Genomic DNA, 17,301 nt, shown 5'->3' on the forward strand with positions numbered 1-17,301 from the left:
ATCCAAACACAAAAGAGTACATATTGTATGGTTTCATTTACATGAAACCCTGGAAAGACAAACCTAGTGCACAGTGACAGAAAGCAAACCAATGGTCACCTACGACTGGGAGCTGGGGGAAGATCGGACAGGGAAACGGGAACGTTTCGGGATGTTGTACATTTCCTTTGAATCCCTCCTCTTTATGTCGTCTGTTTCTACTGACGGTTTTTGCTTTGTTTTTATCATGAAATGTGTATGAAATACCGTAATAGTCTGTTAAGAACTTATTTCAATTAACTTCAATTGTACACAAAAATTTTACCTTTTTATTTCTCCCCTTCCCAAATGTTATGTTTTTGATGTCACAGTTTACCTCCTTCTATATTGTGTATCCATTCACAAATTATTATAGACACAGTTTTTCTTAATACTTTGTTTTTTTAACATTCATACTAGAATTAAGTGATGAACACAATACCATATTACAGTATCGGAGTATTCTGGGTTTGACCACATGCTACCTTTCCCAGTTTGCTTTATATCTTCATATGTTTTCATATTGATTAACAATCATCTCGGCTTGTAAGCCGGATCCAATGGTGATGAACTCCCTCAGCTCTTGTCCATTTGGGAAGGTCTTTATCTAAATGCATCTTGAACTTGAGCCATGAAGGAATTTATTGATTCATATGACCAAAAAAAATAGCTCACAGAACCAAACTACAGGAAGGCAAGAAGGAGGCCTTTCTCAAATAAAAGAAGAACCAGGATTTTAAACGTTGGCAGGATTCTCCATTTCTCTTTTCAGAAGTAGCTCTATTTCCTGGCCCCAATTTCCCAACCTGGAAGAAACAGGCACAGCTGCGAGCTCTTGGGAGTTAAAATCCTACAGCTTCATGAACAGGAAAAAAACTTTCCTATTGGCTCAAATTTTTATTTTATTTTATTTTTCTAAAAGATTTTATTTATTTATTTATTTGACAGAGATTACAAGTAGGCAGAGAGGCAGGCAGAGAGAGAGGAAGGGAAGCAGGCTCTCTGCGGAGAAGAGAGCCTGGTCCCAGGACCCTGAGATCATGATCTGAGCCAAAGGCAGAGGCTTTAACCCACTGAGCCACCCAGGCTCCCCATATTGGTTCAAATTTTTAAAACCTAAGAAAGGATATTGATTAGCTCAGTTTGGACCATGTGACCAGCTCTGGCCTAGTTACTGTAGCTAAGAGTTTAGAGTACTGTGCTAGGCTTAGATTGAGGTTAGTGGTAATTTTTTATCCAGATACTCTGATGAGGAAAAGAAAGATATTTAAAGAGAGATTTGGTACTTTTAGAAGACACATTAAGCCTAGAAGTAGGGTAGAGGAAGTTTTTTGGAAAGATAGAATTAGCACAAACAAATTTACTGAATAATTTAAAACTAAAAATCTACTCCTATTTTTTTAATCCCAATAGTAGACATTAAAGAAAAATATTTAAATTCTCTTAGGCTTGTATCCAACTGGGATAACTAATTCATAATGTATTTATTTTCCATCTCTAAACTTCTTACCTACCAAGAATGTGAACATCTTAATTTGTCAAAAGTTGGTAAGGCTCTTCCACACATGTTATAAAGGAAGGGGACAATTTTTTTTTTTTTTGTAACTGTATAATAGCTGAGTTCAAATAAAGGGAAGAAACCACTGAGACACCACCAAGTCCCTTCTCACTTGCATATTGTAACATTGCTACACTGCTGGATCCCTTTTCATAGGTTGGGTTACAGTCGCTACAGATGGTACATCTGACTTCAGAGCAGGTGTTGTAGCAGGTCTGGCCCACAGTATTATGATGCTTATCACCTGGACAGTTTCCAGCCACAGATTGGACTTTGAGTTGTTGAGGAGATTGTCAGGGAGATTGATAGTGTAAGCCATACTGGAATTACCTATGATAAATGATATTTTCTTCCACTCTTCTCAAAAGACAAGCTGTGAATCACAAGACCGTTCAGTTAAACTTGATGAGTATCTCCTTCCAGGTGGAAGATGACTGAAAACACATTCACATTCAGACTGAGGTCACCTGAAGAAATCAGAGCACCTAAGCCTCACTGACTTACTGCTGGGATGTGGAAACCAACAGAACACAGTCCAAGATTTGCAGATCTGAAGGATATTTGCTGTAAAAATTCTTTCTGTGACTCAATTTGGTTACAGTTATGTCTTTCAAGCTAGTACTGAGCTGGGTTTTGTTAGGCTAGGCTAGCTTGCAGTAACAAATGAAGTCCGAATCTCTGTGGTTACGTATAATACAATTTCAAGGCTTACTTATTTATCAGCACAATGATACTGACTGTGCGGGAGAGGAAGGACAGTGGTAGAATCTGCTCCAAGCAGTAATTCAGAGACATAAGATTCTTCTGTTTCAATGCCTCCAAATTTAACAGGTCCCCAGAATCACTATGGAAGATGGAGAAAATGACAGATTATATGTGGGAGATTTTTATGGGACAGATCTGAAAATAATATTTACCATTTATGTCACAATCATTGTGCAAAACTGGATTACATATCCCTAATCTAACTGCAAGGGAGAAGAAAATGCTACTAATTGTATGCCCAGAAACAAAAGAAAATGGAAATGGATATTGATGATTATTAGCAATCTTTGATACCATCACTGCAGGAATGTAAATGAGAAAATGGCAAGTCAACTGAAAATTAAAATCTCCTAGAACAATAATGGTGATTTTTCATCTGCAAGGATATTTCAAGCTTTTATTTATTTTTCTAATACCAATGGACAAAATTTCCTTCTTTGAATGGGTTCCATTATTTCTCAAACCACAAAAGAAAAATACATGAAGACCTCCAAAATTTCAATATTACCAGCTCAACTATCACTGAGAACAAGTAACTTGCCGACTTTAGTATTCTTAAGCTAGAGAGTAAGTCAAATCAGTTAATAGATTTACCAAAAAAGAAAAAGTGTATTACAAAATTCTCTGTTCATTCAAGAAACCAGTAATACTATCCATTAACTATTTCATTATAAATTATAAATAAGTTACGAACAAATCCACAATAAGGGAAATAATATGCATTCTCAATCTCTGTTCTTTTCATTGCTCCCCACCCTGATCTCATGAAATTTAGTAGAACAATGGGTGATTTTCTTATGGCCAAGTGTGGTGAGAAGCTTCTGGAATGTCAGAAGAGACATCTGTCATGATCACTGGGGCTTTGGTAGCAAGAACAGTAATGTTCATACTGGCCCTGATTTTATACACCATAGGTTTCCTTGACTAAGGAACAGAACTGTACCCCATCACCACATATCACCATATCTACTTTATAGCTGTTTACTTTCCTGCCATGAGGTTTCCTTGATGAGGTTACAGATAATCCTGATTTCCTTTAGTTCATTTGTAATAACTTAGTTTTTTTTTAAATAAACTTTTACTAGGAAAAATAGAGATAAAAGAAGATTCTAAAGAGAAATATATATATAATATATATAATACATATTTTATATATATATTATCTTAAATTTCTTAGGCAAATTTAATCCACTGCTAGTAACATAAAGTAGAATATTATGTCATATTTGCTAAGTTCTTATTATTCACAAGGCATTATTCTAAGTACTTTGCACTTATAACAGGTGTCTAATGTTGACTCGACAACACCATTACCCTTTTCCAAGAACTCCTCTGCACCATAGAAGTGAAGCTGAGATATTTGTTCCCAGAATTCTCCTATCCGAAGATTCCTGGTAAGAGTTAGTGAATGATAGGAAATTGAAGGCAATTAGGAAGACTGAAGTAAAGGAGAAGTCCTTATTCTTCAGATGCCTCTGCACCTGGACTTATGGGCTTTCTGGTGAGCCTTTAAGATTCACCTCATTTGCAGCTGCAGACAAAGAAAAGAGATGAAACATTCCCAAATAGTCTTGAGAATTATGGAAACTTCTCTGAGAACTTTTATGAGAATCACACATTTTGGTGCATTAGTCTGCGATCTCCAATGATAGCTTCCCTGAAATTTGAGGCAGTTTCTTTGACCTACAGTGGGGGTTTAAGGGTCAAGAGTTATGAAAGCCTCTACTTTGATAGTAAACCCTTTACATCCAGGATGCATAAAATGACTGCTGTTTTCCTGACCCCATCCTGACTGGTGCAAGTTATTAAAACCACCTTGTAAGACAGACATACCAGCACATCACCTCTATTTTTTTTTTTCCAGATGAAATCAAACCTTAAAGAATATAAATATCATGCCAAGAATTACAGGGCCAGAATTTGAATCAGGTATGCTTGACTCCAAAAATCATGTTTTTTTTTTTTTATTATAACGTTATGCTCAAGTCAGTAAAAATGACAGAAAGTATTTTGTAATTAAACAATAACAGTGATAACCAGCAAGCACCTTCCTAATCAGCCACCATCTCCACTTTTCTTCTGAAAAACCCTTCCTTTGAGCCTCCCTCCTAAAATGTCAACACTAATCATTTGCATTGATTTCTTTGCCATGTCTATAATCCATCAAATTTATTGGAAACAATTGAACTTTCTAGATTCATGGACTTGCTCTCTATCACCTGGAATTATTGGTTGCTCAAGCATTGTACCTCCTGCTCAGTTGGCAGTTACAACTCTATCCAAGTGTGTGCATGCACACACACACACAATTTTTTTTTTTTAATCACAGAAAACAAACTCATTAGCAATTGAGCATGATGGCATTGCAAAAGAACTTGGGAGACTTTAGCCATTGAAGAAATGGCTCAAAATCCAAAAAATAAAATAAAATAAAATAAATGTTAAGAGGCAAAGTAATTAGGATAAAAGACCAAGGTGCCCGACTTAGAAGAGGTATTAATATTTGGGGTGTCACTTTAAATTACTGCTCCTTCAGATAATTTATCTCTAATTTTCCACTTCCCTGAAGAATGAAAAATAAAGCATATGTGCAAACCTAACTTGCTTGCAAGAAACCTGTTCATTACAGGTCTCTGATCATGTGTTTGGATATATAATCTTGTGTCTGCTTACTAACTCTTCCAGAAGAAATAAACACATGATTGAAAAACTCCTTTTTCTGAGTCCTATTACTAAAACCAATTTATCATTTAAATTCTAAATAAATTATACTTTAAATATTATGAATAGAAACTTCTATGATGCTTTTAATAAACTGTGGTAACTGACAGGGTAAAATCCTTCATTCCAGACGAGATGAAGACATAATCAGTTATTCCTGTCTCTTTCCTTGCTCTTTACAATATATTTTCTTAAATTCTCATGGAGGTTTTTTTTAATTTATCATCTCATTAAAAAGAGTAAGATATTGAAGCAAATACAAATTTACCTAGAATCACTGAAATATAGAATGGAATATCTGGCTCCATGCGTCTCCCTAGGTCTTCATCAACAAAGCCGTAGGATTACCAAGCTAACAGAAAATGGCCATACCTGGGGAGAAGACCGACAATCTCACCATAAACTTAAACAGAAAAACAATAATATTTACTTACCCAAACATTTATCCTTTATTCTATGCATGTAATCATTGATTCCAACTTTTCCAGATCTTTCCAAAAATGCATTTGAAGTGGTTTTGTGTTAACACAATTCCATTGCAGAAGTCCTAGATGAGCTGATATTAGTACTATACCACAGTCACTAGATCATAGTATTACTGCCTTATACTAAGCTTGATTTTGATACTAAATGTATTAAAGCAATTTAATGTGAGTGCAAAATTTCAGAAGTTAGTATTTAGATGTTATGCCTGAATTAAGGCTCCTAGACCCTTGCATACAACGTTGTTGCTAGTTTGTACTGTGCCTTTGTGAGAACAAGAAAAGGCTTCCTCTGTAGGGGAAGGCAGCCTATGGCTGCAAGGCTTAGCAAGCAATTAAAGTTAGGGTGAGTGGTAAGAAAATTGTGTCCCTTCTCCCCAGCAGATGTAGGCCCACACCAGGCACTTGCATGAAGAGCAGAATAGGAACTGTATTGCAGCCCTTACTCACTCCAGGCACTGGGACCCTTGTGAGGGCATAGCCAGCACCGCTATCAGCCGTGACTCTGAATAAGCCCCCACTTCCCGTCAGCTGACGTCAGTAACCACAGCATCACCTTCCCCTGCTCACACACCCCCCCCTGCAGAATCCAGGTCTCTTGACTCTGCATTACAAAACATTGTGTGCTTTTTCCTTAAAGGTATATAGTTGATTAGCTTAATTCTTGCTTTGTAAAATGCTTATTTATAATGTTTCCAATTTTAAATTATCTTATCTTCTAAATCAGAGAGCAAATAAACAACTTTCACCCTCACTTGAGCTCTCTGGGACTGATCAGGAATTAATTAACTAATGAACTAATTCAGGTCACCTTTTGCTGTTTTTCTACTTAGCTTTCTTTGATAATTATTCCAAGTATTATTTACTTTAAATTTACTCTCAATCCCTAACTCTTCTATTCTTGTCACTACAAGTAGCCTTACATTTTGCTTATATGAGACAAGAGTATAATTATATATGAACTTCAATTTTCTTGTCTTCTACTTGGAAATGTATCTGTATTAGTATTCTATGCACTCCTTTTCTTTCTATGTTAGAATTTTTGAATTTTACTTTTGAAGACTAAACATCAGTGTATATTCTTTAAATACAAATGTATTTAAGTTTCCAAATAAACCAGGTCCTGTGCTATCTGATAGAGAAACATCGGTGAAAGATATTGACATTTTCCTCAAGAATATACAGTCTGATGGGAAAATAGACAAGTACCAGGCAATTAATGACAATCAGTGTGAGAATTACTCAAACAGGGAGTATGGCATTATGGAAGGATGAATCAGAGACTTCCACACCAGATCTGGTGAATTAGGAAGGTTTCTTAGAGAAAGGGTTGATCTCTGAAGGGTGGGGAAGAGCTGGCTAGGGAGAGATAATGTAGGTAAGAGTAAGTTAGGGATTCTTAGGGAAGAGAAGAACATATATAAAGGCCGGAAGGTAATTATTGTCATGTCTTTGGATATACATAATTCAACAACATGAGACTGACAGAGCTAAGGGAAGTTCAGTATAACTGGGACACGGAATGCCATAGAGGAACGGTAAAGGAAGGAAAAACCACAGTAAACGGGTAGACAATTGAGTGTCACACAAGTGATGTTTTCACACTATAGCTTTTTATTTCAAAACTTGATTTCAAAATTATAATTTTCCACTGCTCATTTGGCGAATACTTTATAAGCATTTACTAGGGGCGAGATTCCGCCATGTGTTAGACATCTAAGTTCCACCTACTATGTGGTAGACTGTCAAGATTCAGGAGTCAACCCGAGATAGAGCTGAAACCCACAATCTTTGTGGAGCTTAGATTTAGGAAGAAAGCACACACCCAAGAAAGAAGTAAATTCTATAGTTTGAAAACAGCATGGAAAAAAGAAAAAGTAGAATGGAGGCAAGGGATTGGGAAAACATTTTAAATGCAGTGATGTGGGTGGGCTTCATTGACGATCCCGGTCCTATCTCTCCACACTCCCTAACTTGGTTGAGAGCATCCTTGCCCACCCTGACACCCGAGTGAGAAGTCACAGGCTGCTAAAGCCTCGAGACACGGTTCTTCTCTTTTGCATTCTCACTGCTACTGCCTTAAACCAGAGCATCCTTCTCTCTCATTCAGATTATTTAACAAACTCCTACAGTCTCTTTGTCTCCGTTCTCTCTCCACTATAAATTCTTCTTCACCCTTGATTAGTTTCCATTACAAATGACCATTATTTGTTCAAAAATATTTGCCCCCTCCGCACTGTCTGCAGATCGGCATCCTGACACTGAGTATACATTCAGTGCTACCCTCACCGTTGCCTTCTGCCAACTGGATAGCTATGGAGCCTCATTTTCTAAAACTCCTTCTCACATAGTGTGTGACATAAACCCACCAGACTAATAAAGCTCTGAAGAAAGCACGAGTTTTCCTTCCTTTGGACAGAGTTCTGTAATACTCTGCTGCTCATATCTGTGTCCCATGACTCTGTCCCCCACCTTACCATATTTTCTGCTGTCCAAATCTCACATGTCTCTAAAGCCAGCTCAATTCCCCTTTGTTGGTAAAGTCTCCCGCTTCTTCCCGGGCATTCCAAATTCTGTTTTCTGTTCTCCCATGGGGTTTTGTTGAATGCTTTTAATGGTATCCAAGTGTGTACTTTCATTCTGAACAATTCTGCTTGTCATCATTACAGACAGAGGACATTACAGATATTAGAATATAAGCTTCCTCAGGACAGGGAACTTCCCATCTCTCTTTGCCCCATACTACCCTGCTGTATACCCGCCTTAATGCTTTCTGCAGAGAAGGCTCATAAGTTTTAAATTTATATTCATTGTCTTAAACTCTAGGGGAAAAGAGCTTCTTCTGGAGGTCAATGTATTAGCGGTCTCATTCACAGAATTAACATGATGGATAAGAGCATTTTTAACAAGCATCTTTTAATAATTATAAATGCCAGATTTCATCAGAAGCCTAGAGCAAGTATTATCACTGTGAGACAAACTAAATGCTACATGTGTCAATATTTACACAAGCAGATTACAACAGTGTGGTCTCATCAGTTCAGCTATTGTGTCTTGTGAGCTTAACTAAATTTCAAACTCCATGAGGAACTGCATTTTCCCCTGAAGTTATTAAAGGGTAGATTTCTTTTAATTAAACTCATTTGCATGACTAAATTAGATTTAATTACTCTCATTCATTTCACTAATACCTTTCTTTGATTGGAGAAGGAGAACTTTTATAATTGATTAAAATAAGATGCTCTGGTCTTCTCTGTTGTTCCTGGAGAACAGTTCTCATTTATGCTTATAAATGACCAGGCGAGCAGACATTTCTCTGACCCCGCTCTACCACACACACTCACCGTGAACCTGGGACGGACACACAATATTCTGCTCCTCAGTTTCTCTTATAAAATAAGCTCTGTAACATCAATGACGATGACAGCTCTTTTGGCTTTCCTTACAAAGACAGATGATGCTTTTGATGTGAAAGTGCTTGACACATTCACAGAAATTCTGACCTACAGTTTTTATCAAAATTATTTATACCAGAAACTAAAGTTTATACCAGAAACTAAATGTTGCGTGATAATGAAACTCCTCATTACCTTCTGGGTAGTAGTCATTGTTTTCTCCATTTCAGATTATGAAAATTTACTATCACATGTATTCCTTTACTCACGCCTGCATGTATTCATTCAACACAAATTTGTTTTCCTACCATGTTTCAGACATTGTGGTTGTCTTTGGATGGAATTCAACAAACCCTCAAGAAGGCCAGTCACTCTAATATAATGTATTTCTCCTTCAGGAGTTCAGTCACAAGACAGACAATTCATAAACGAAGACATTTCAATAAACCCAATAATAGAATCATGTACAAAGTTCACCATTGTAAGGGAAAAGTAAGGCTTGAGTGTACCTAAAATAGATCTTGTGGGAGAAGTTAAAAAGATGGGAGTGGAAGGTTATTCTAGGACAAAGGAATTCTGTGTTCAAAGACACTCAAACAAGAATAGAATGACACATTTGGAAAACTCGAGCTTAGTCTGGCTTAAGTTTTTTTTGGCTTTTAATGTAGAGAGAGAAGGAATTTGGAGAAGAACTCATCCTATGGATGAGTTGGCTTACAGCATGTGAGCAAAATGACTATACTTACATATTAGAAAGATGGTAAGGTAGCAACATGGAAAACAGATTAGAGGGAGGTAAGTCCAGATAGAAGACTCTTCAGTTTAAAGATAATATGGGCCCAAACTAATGTAGTAGCAATACATTTGGGAAAAAGAAATATAGCATATTTGTGGGTATTTCTAAGATAGACCTGGAAAAAAAAAAAGAAGAAGAAAAACAATTTTGGGGTTGGAGTTGAAAGAATTCTGAGGTTTTAAGTTGGTCATGTGATTTTGAAATACCTGTATTCATTCACAAAGATAAATATATTGGTATTTTAGAATGAGGATACAGAAAGTTATAGATTCGGGACTTGTAATAAAGTTATTATTGTTTTGTTTTTGTGTAAGTTGGCATTTCACTTCCTTTTGTGATCACATCCTCACCCCAGGTTACTGATGGCAGTTCGACCATCAGTCCAGGAGCTTTGCTTCTCCTTCCCGGGTTTAGGGTACGTGTCTTAAACCAAGTCAATCAGGAACAAAACTATTCACTGGTGAGGATACTGGGAGAGAGCAGGTCACATTTGTCTCGGTGGAACCGCTAACTACAAGAATAAGTAAGCCCAGAGTAATTGATGGCCATTTTGTTTCCATATAGTTAAGTCTGCAAATAAAGCCGATATGGAAGGAAAAAATGCTAACAAATTGAGAAAGTCAGAGGTCTGCTGATATTTCTAAGCCATTGGACCAAGCCAGACCTTTAGTTAACCTTCTCCTGAATGTTTTGGTCATGTGAACCAGTACCTTTTGGGTTTTATGCCTTATGCTTGTTTATATTATATTTCTGTGATTATTTCCAAGAAAAGTCTAATTCAAGGATTTTTACCAAGTTAGAGTAGTAATTCACATTGTGAGAAATAGCACCATAGCTCATATTAGAACCTAGTAACTGAAAGTGAAAAAGACCAAGGTAGTACAGATCATCAAGAGGAGCATGGACATCACAAGGGAGTTGGGGGAAGGATTTCATAAAGAAACCCGGAAAAGATCAACTACAAGGCCCAGAAGAGAGCAGCATGACAGAAACCAAGGAAAGAAAGAGAATACCAAGAACATGCAATGGAGAGAGGTGAGGTCACATTGACTAGTCCGTCTGGTGTAGCAATCAGAAGGGCTTGGAAGATGTGAGCAGGAATCATTTCAGCAGACTGGTGGCCCTGAGACAGATCGAGTAGGTGTGAGAAAGTAAGGTCAGTGAACTGGATTTATCTTTCAAGAAGAGGATCTGTAAAGGGAAGTGGGAAATTGGGCTACCTAGACAGGAATACAAGGATAGGAATACAAGCTAGAAATAGGGTTTCTTTCTGAGTTGGGAGAGATAGCACCTGTATATATGTTAAGAGAAAGCATCATTTTCTCCCATCCTTTATTGTTTAAATATAGTACTTTTACTGTGATAGGAGACGTGTAGAGATTGAACCGGCATAAATGTCAGGTGGAGAAGAACCGTCGATAAGCACCAATCAGAGGCCTGCTGGTCTCTTTCATTCACTTACAAAAGTCCTCGAGGATTTCATATTTTGGTGCTTCATTTTTCTTTCATGCTAAAAAGTAGAACTGCTGTTTTTCACCAAAACAGGCATAGTAATACATGCCAAGTCACACTTTGTTCACACAAGTGGGAGCTAATGGCTGGCTCATTCCCATATTTTTAAAACAATACATTTTATTTGGAAAACTTTGCTTTATTTATTACTGAACAGAACCGTATTTCCAACAGATAATTGTCGTGATCCATTTTAAAATATCTGTGTTAGCTGGAGTTGAAATAATTTTATTTACTTCAATAAACTAAGATCAAAGCTTCGCATTAGTTGGTGACAGTTCTACTGATTAGTTGTCATCTTTTTTAACCCTTTTATTACAATATGCAAGGAACATCTACCAAGCAAATTCGGACATGAATTTACTTGTCAGTTTCCTCTTTTCGTCTTTAAGAAAAAAACCGCAAGTATGGAAAAGAAAATTTTAAAGGGAAAGACAACATTGCTTCTTAAGTAGGGCAAAGGTTTTTATTAAGTGGTTTATTACTTATTGGAAAGGAGAAACCTTAATTTCCTGAACGAAATAATAATGTTCTAATAGTCTCTTCTGGGTCTTCTAGCTTGTAAACAAATTCTTGGGTAGGATAAGCTAAAAGAACTCATAATAGATTTTAGGAGCTTGAAAAGTCCGTCTGTACTCGGGCTACCCTTGGACACCTGATTAGAAGGCACTTGGAGGTGAGCACCTTCCCTTCCAGCCTGCATTTGTGTATTTGGCTTGGGTTTCCACAGTCATAAAAGAGAATGTGTCATGAAAAGAAATGGAAACAAACAAATCACAATACCAAAAGGAAGAAAAAAATCCCCAAACCACACTTTCACAGTCCTCTATTTATACTAGCACATTCTGGGAAAATCACTCAAAAACCTGTTACTAATCATTTAAACCTTAGGCTGTCGACATTTTTCTGCTTTGCTAGCCAAATAGTCATGTGCAGCAGCCAGAGGGTTAAAGAGCCAGATTTCCTGTCCCATACTGTAGCTTTGTGTGAGCAATATGGAGGACCTCATCATCGCCACAGAGGCTCCTGTTGAACATGAAGGGGTCTATCCAGGCAAAAATATGCGCAGCCTTCTGGGCCAGATTTGCTCCGGAAGGGCTTCTAAGTTGGCTGGGCAGTGGACTAGGCTGTCCAGACCTGCTGTTCCACAAAGGCCAAGATTCTCCCTCTGTGTGTCTAGTTCTCTAGCCAGCAGACCATACAAACCCTGCTTCGCCTGGGTCCAGACACCCTCCAGCGCTATGAGAAAGTCTTTGTGTTGCTTTAGGAAATACAATATTAAGTCTAATATGAATTCGATTATTTGGATTTTGGTAGGCCAAAATGAGAACGACTTAAATTTTCACATAGATACAAAGAAAAATGAAACACAATACAGAACTAATGGGTTTCTATGATTTGGACTGTAGAAGACAACAGAATTTTCTTCCTTGATTAGAAAAAAAAAAAGGAGGGGTGCCTGGGTGGCTCAGTGCATTAAGCCTCTGCCTTTGGCTCATGTCATGATCTCAGGGTCCTGGGATCGAGCCCTGTAGAGACCTGCATCCCTGCATCAGGCTTTCTGCTAGGCAGGAAGCCTGCTTCCCTCTCGCTGTGTGTCTGCCTACTTGTGATCTCTCTCTCTCTCTCTCTCTCTCAAATAAATAAATAAATAATCTTTAAAAAAAATAAAAAAATTTTGAAAAAGGAGAGTCAGTCAAGTATACAACAAATTAGGTCTCCAGTGGCCTAGTTTTATTTTCTCGGAAGATTTTTGATATGCTGGTTATATGTACTGTATTCAATTTCTTTAGTAAATATGGGTGGGGGGTCCAGGCAAAAAGAATGAGAAAATCACCCTCTGAAGAGCCTCGTCAACATCGTTATTGCACTTTGTGACCTAGAGTGCAGAATCCTTGATTTTAGTTTTCTCCATCCTGTTCCTTTGGCTCCTTCTCCTCCACGCTTGATCAACAAAATAAGGACAAAAATCTTGAAAGTTGGCAATATGTTACGGACAATTATCAGTATTTTTCATTTCATTAAAAAAATAAAGCTTCAATTCAACTTGACAGGAAATCTGCCCACACTATCCCTTCTATGAAGTCTCCTAGTGAGAGTCAAGCCTTCAAAAATCTGGTCTCTGAGAGAATAAAAGGTGACGGAAACCTAAAACCAAGCAAGAGAAAGCTCAAGCTTCCACACAGCCTGGGGCTGGGGACAGTTCTCATTGATACCTACTGGTTCTGTCGTCGTGACCAGAAGTTGGAGGCAGGCTTTCAGGTATAAAACCACAACGAGCGATTTGTCTTCCACATCTGAGTGTCGTATCTTGCGCATTCAGAAATCCGCCTGAACCAGATCCGGATGTGTTCCCTGCCAGGTCCTGCCGGCATAGTCAAAGCTCAGGGATCGAGTGGAGATGGAGCTTGACCCCGGATTAACATAAGTCACTGCGGGTCCTTAGAGTCAGACTCAAAACCTTAGATTCCGTCATGCCCTTAATTATCAAATGTGTTTCCTGTGAAGAAAGGAGGACTGTTTAAAATGTTTGATAATCTGACAAGGCCATAAGGCTTAATGGAATCGATGATTACACACAGATGGACGATTAACTCTCGAGGTTTAACGTTAAAAAAAAAAAAATGTAACTATGCTGGATCGCTACTTAATGGAATTACACTGCCCATATGGAAAAGAACTATACCCTAAATATACCCAGAATGATGGAACAGGTGGCAGAATCTGGGCAAGACTGCTTGGAATTCACAAAAGCATTCTGAACTTGTAACTGCCAGAAAAGATTTTTGGAGGAAAAAAAAAAAAAAAAGGAAGGGAATCTTAGAAACTGTGTTAACTTTTCTACATTTTGGAAATATGAATTGCAAAAATGATTAGAAAACTGAACCCCAAAGTATGCTTTTTCTGGCAGGTGCTTTTGTCACACACTCTTCCAGAAACCTGCAATCTAAGTCTATTTGTGCCTGAGGTACAACTCGGTGTACTGGTTATACTTAGCTCTGACATAAATTTGGTAAGGGCAGACATCATATTTGCCTTGGTAACAGCTATATCCTCCAAAAGGTATAACTTGGAGAATGGGGTTAAAATTAGTGAAAGTGAGGATTGGGTATTATTTCTGCATTTTTATATTCTTAATAGTGACGTGTTGCAATTCCATGGATTAACCAGAGCTGCATATGTGAATATGATGGCGGTGAATGCTAGTGAGCACTGACAAGTATATAATCAACTGGTAGGTTGTAGAGTCCCAATTAAGAAACTCGTTCTGATCAAAGATAATTTATTTGTGATTTTTTGCTCTAACTCAGCAGAGGTTTTATTTTAAATATTAATAGCCATTCAAATAGCAGAAGACTATCTTCTGGGCATGGAGGGTGTGGGGATAGAATTTGGAAGGCCTAAGTACTGATAGACTTAAAAGGTATCACTGAGCTTTGACTATGTGCCAAGAGTGAAGTGCTTTATTTACATAACTCAGTTTAATTTTTAATATGATCCTTTGAGTTAATTTTCACTTTACAGATGAGGAACATGAATGAGGGCATTCAATTCAATAAGCTTCCCAAGGTCACAAAACAAGCTGATAGAGTTGGGATTTAAAAAGTGATTGGTCTTGTCAGGGTTCTTTCACACATAACCGTTTTGGTCCATGTCTTTGAACACGATGATCTCTCCCTGTTTCGTGTCTCCCTTCTCTTGATTCGCACTTGTCTGAGCATTGTTGGGCTCCTCTTTGAACCTGATGCCTTCTGTAAGCCTTAAGGATCCATCCTGTCTGCCAGGGCTCTCTTAAGACCTTCAGAAAAGCATGTGAATATACAAGAGACCAAGGAGTCTACCGATCAGAGAACAGTTAATTAGAAAACGAATCCTACATAAGATGGGTATGAAACAGCTCCACAGCCTGTTTCTTCCCCATAGAGCTTGAAATTTTCTTTTCTTTTGTAATAGTAAATATGAGAGGCGCCTGGGTGACTCAGTTGGTTAAACATCTGCCTTTGGCTCAGGTCATGATACTGAGGTCCTAGGATTGAGCCCCATACTGGGCTCCCTGATCAGTGGGTAGCTTGCTTCTTCCTCTCCCTCTGCTGCTCCCCCTGGTTGTGCTCTCTCTCTCTCTGTCAAATAAAGAAATAAAATCTTAAAAAAAAATAGTACATATGAAATTCTTCAAAACAATTTTTTGCTGCCTCCATTTTGTTGATGCTTTCAGCACATGCTTGTTATGCCCACTGAGAAATTCAGTAAAACTTTATCCTTAGGTTCCCTGAACGATTCTGAAAAATGATGAGCGAATTACCTTAGTTAAATCAATAATTGCATTTTATGAAATTTCAGTGACTAAAACTTTCAGGTCTCTATTATGAATCTACCATAAAAATGGGACATGCTTAGGTGTCTACACTAAAAATAATCTTGGTATGATCACCTAGACCAGTTGGTTACTGAGTATACAGACACAGTTCCATCTAGAAGTACTTTTCTAGAGCATTCTCTTTAGCTTTCCATACACAGGACCTTCATATGTTTAGCATATGCATATTATGAAAATAATTTTTTCAGACTCTGTTCCCTACCCAGAGAAATTTTATCACTGATGAGAGACAAGACAAAACAGTGGAAAGATTTCTAGCTCAGTGAGCAGACCTTTCATTTTTTAACAGTTTGTTTTCTGCTACTTAGCTATAAACCTTGTTCTTTTAAATATTGGGCCTCCCAAACTTGTTTAAGATAATTATGCTAATTGTATGATAAGAATTCTAAACAAATTTAAAAAATGAAATATGTAAAATTGCTTGAAAAGGTAAGACAAACACATGAGCCAGTGAGGCCTTGGGTTACGTCTCTCCTTCACAGTATCCTATGGACAGGTGACCCACTGGCCTCTTAAGTGACCACTGAGGATGATTCTTGCCCACAGATGTGAAGTCCTTGAGGGCGGAGTATATTTGAGTGAGGCCTCAAAGAATGTCAGCTTTGGTAAGAGAGGCTTCAAAACACAATTGAATAGGAAGTACAAATAATTTAGGTAGAATTTCTTTTCCGGTTGCACTATTAGCTTAGTAGCCTTTGTTATTATGGAGATGTTTTCTGTCAAAGGAAGCCAGACTCTTCTTTATTGATATGACCTTCAGACATTCCGTGCCTATGCAGAATTCTTAAAATAATTAAATATCAATTATAATCTTATTTTTTTAAATTATTATAGCTTCTAGCTTAATATGAGGTACTTCTTCCATTCCCTGACAGAGAGTCTATGGCTCTAATGATGTGGAGTGAGGGAAATATGTCAAAGGAAACTAGTGTTGAATCACAAATTTTAATCCTTTTAACAATTGGTAGTTGTACTTTTAACAACAAGTCTAGAATCAGATTTCCTTAAAATACTTTATATTTAATCAAACTGGACATACTTTATAAAACATCCTGTTAATGATTTTTAAATGGCAATTTTTTTAAAAAATTCTTTTGATACAATACATTTTTGCCTGATACCCAATCCGGTGATTGCAGTGGAATCTTAAAAACTGATCCCAACGAAGAATGACTGCTCCAAGGGCGGAGATTAAGTAAGATAACTATCATTTCATGCTGTTTTTAATGAAAACCTAACTCTTAAGGAAAAATCTTAAGGCGGCCTGTGAGATGAAAGTCCTCTTAGGATTCGTGCCAAGGGTAAATGGGTTGGTAGAGACATTACAGTTACCTAGACTAGGACAAAGGAAATAATGTATATTCCTTTGGGAGCTGATAGCAGGATATTATTTATTTATTTATTTACTTTCTTACTTATTTATTTTCAGGATCTCTGTTTAAAGACACTGTCTTCACCCCAAGAACTCCAACATGTTTTCTTATGTCGATCACGTTTGTTGGTTCTATAAAACTAATCATAGTCCTAGAAATGGCCTGGGGCACTTACTTCTTGATCAGTCCAACTGTCTTAACTTTCTTCCTCCAAAGACCAGATACAGAGAAAGACTGGTGAGGTTGTATGTTAGATGGACTTCAAAACCCGGGAAGTAGAAATGGTTGTTTCCCAGTTTTATA

This window comes from Mustela nivalis, assembly GCF_964662115.1.
Source record: "Mustela nivalis genome assembly, chromosome: 4".
In the NCBI taxonomy this organism is placed as follows: Eukaryota; Metazoa; Chordata; class Mammalia; order Carnivora; family Mustelidae; genus Mustela; species Mustela nivalis.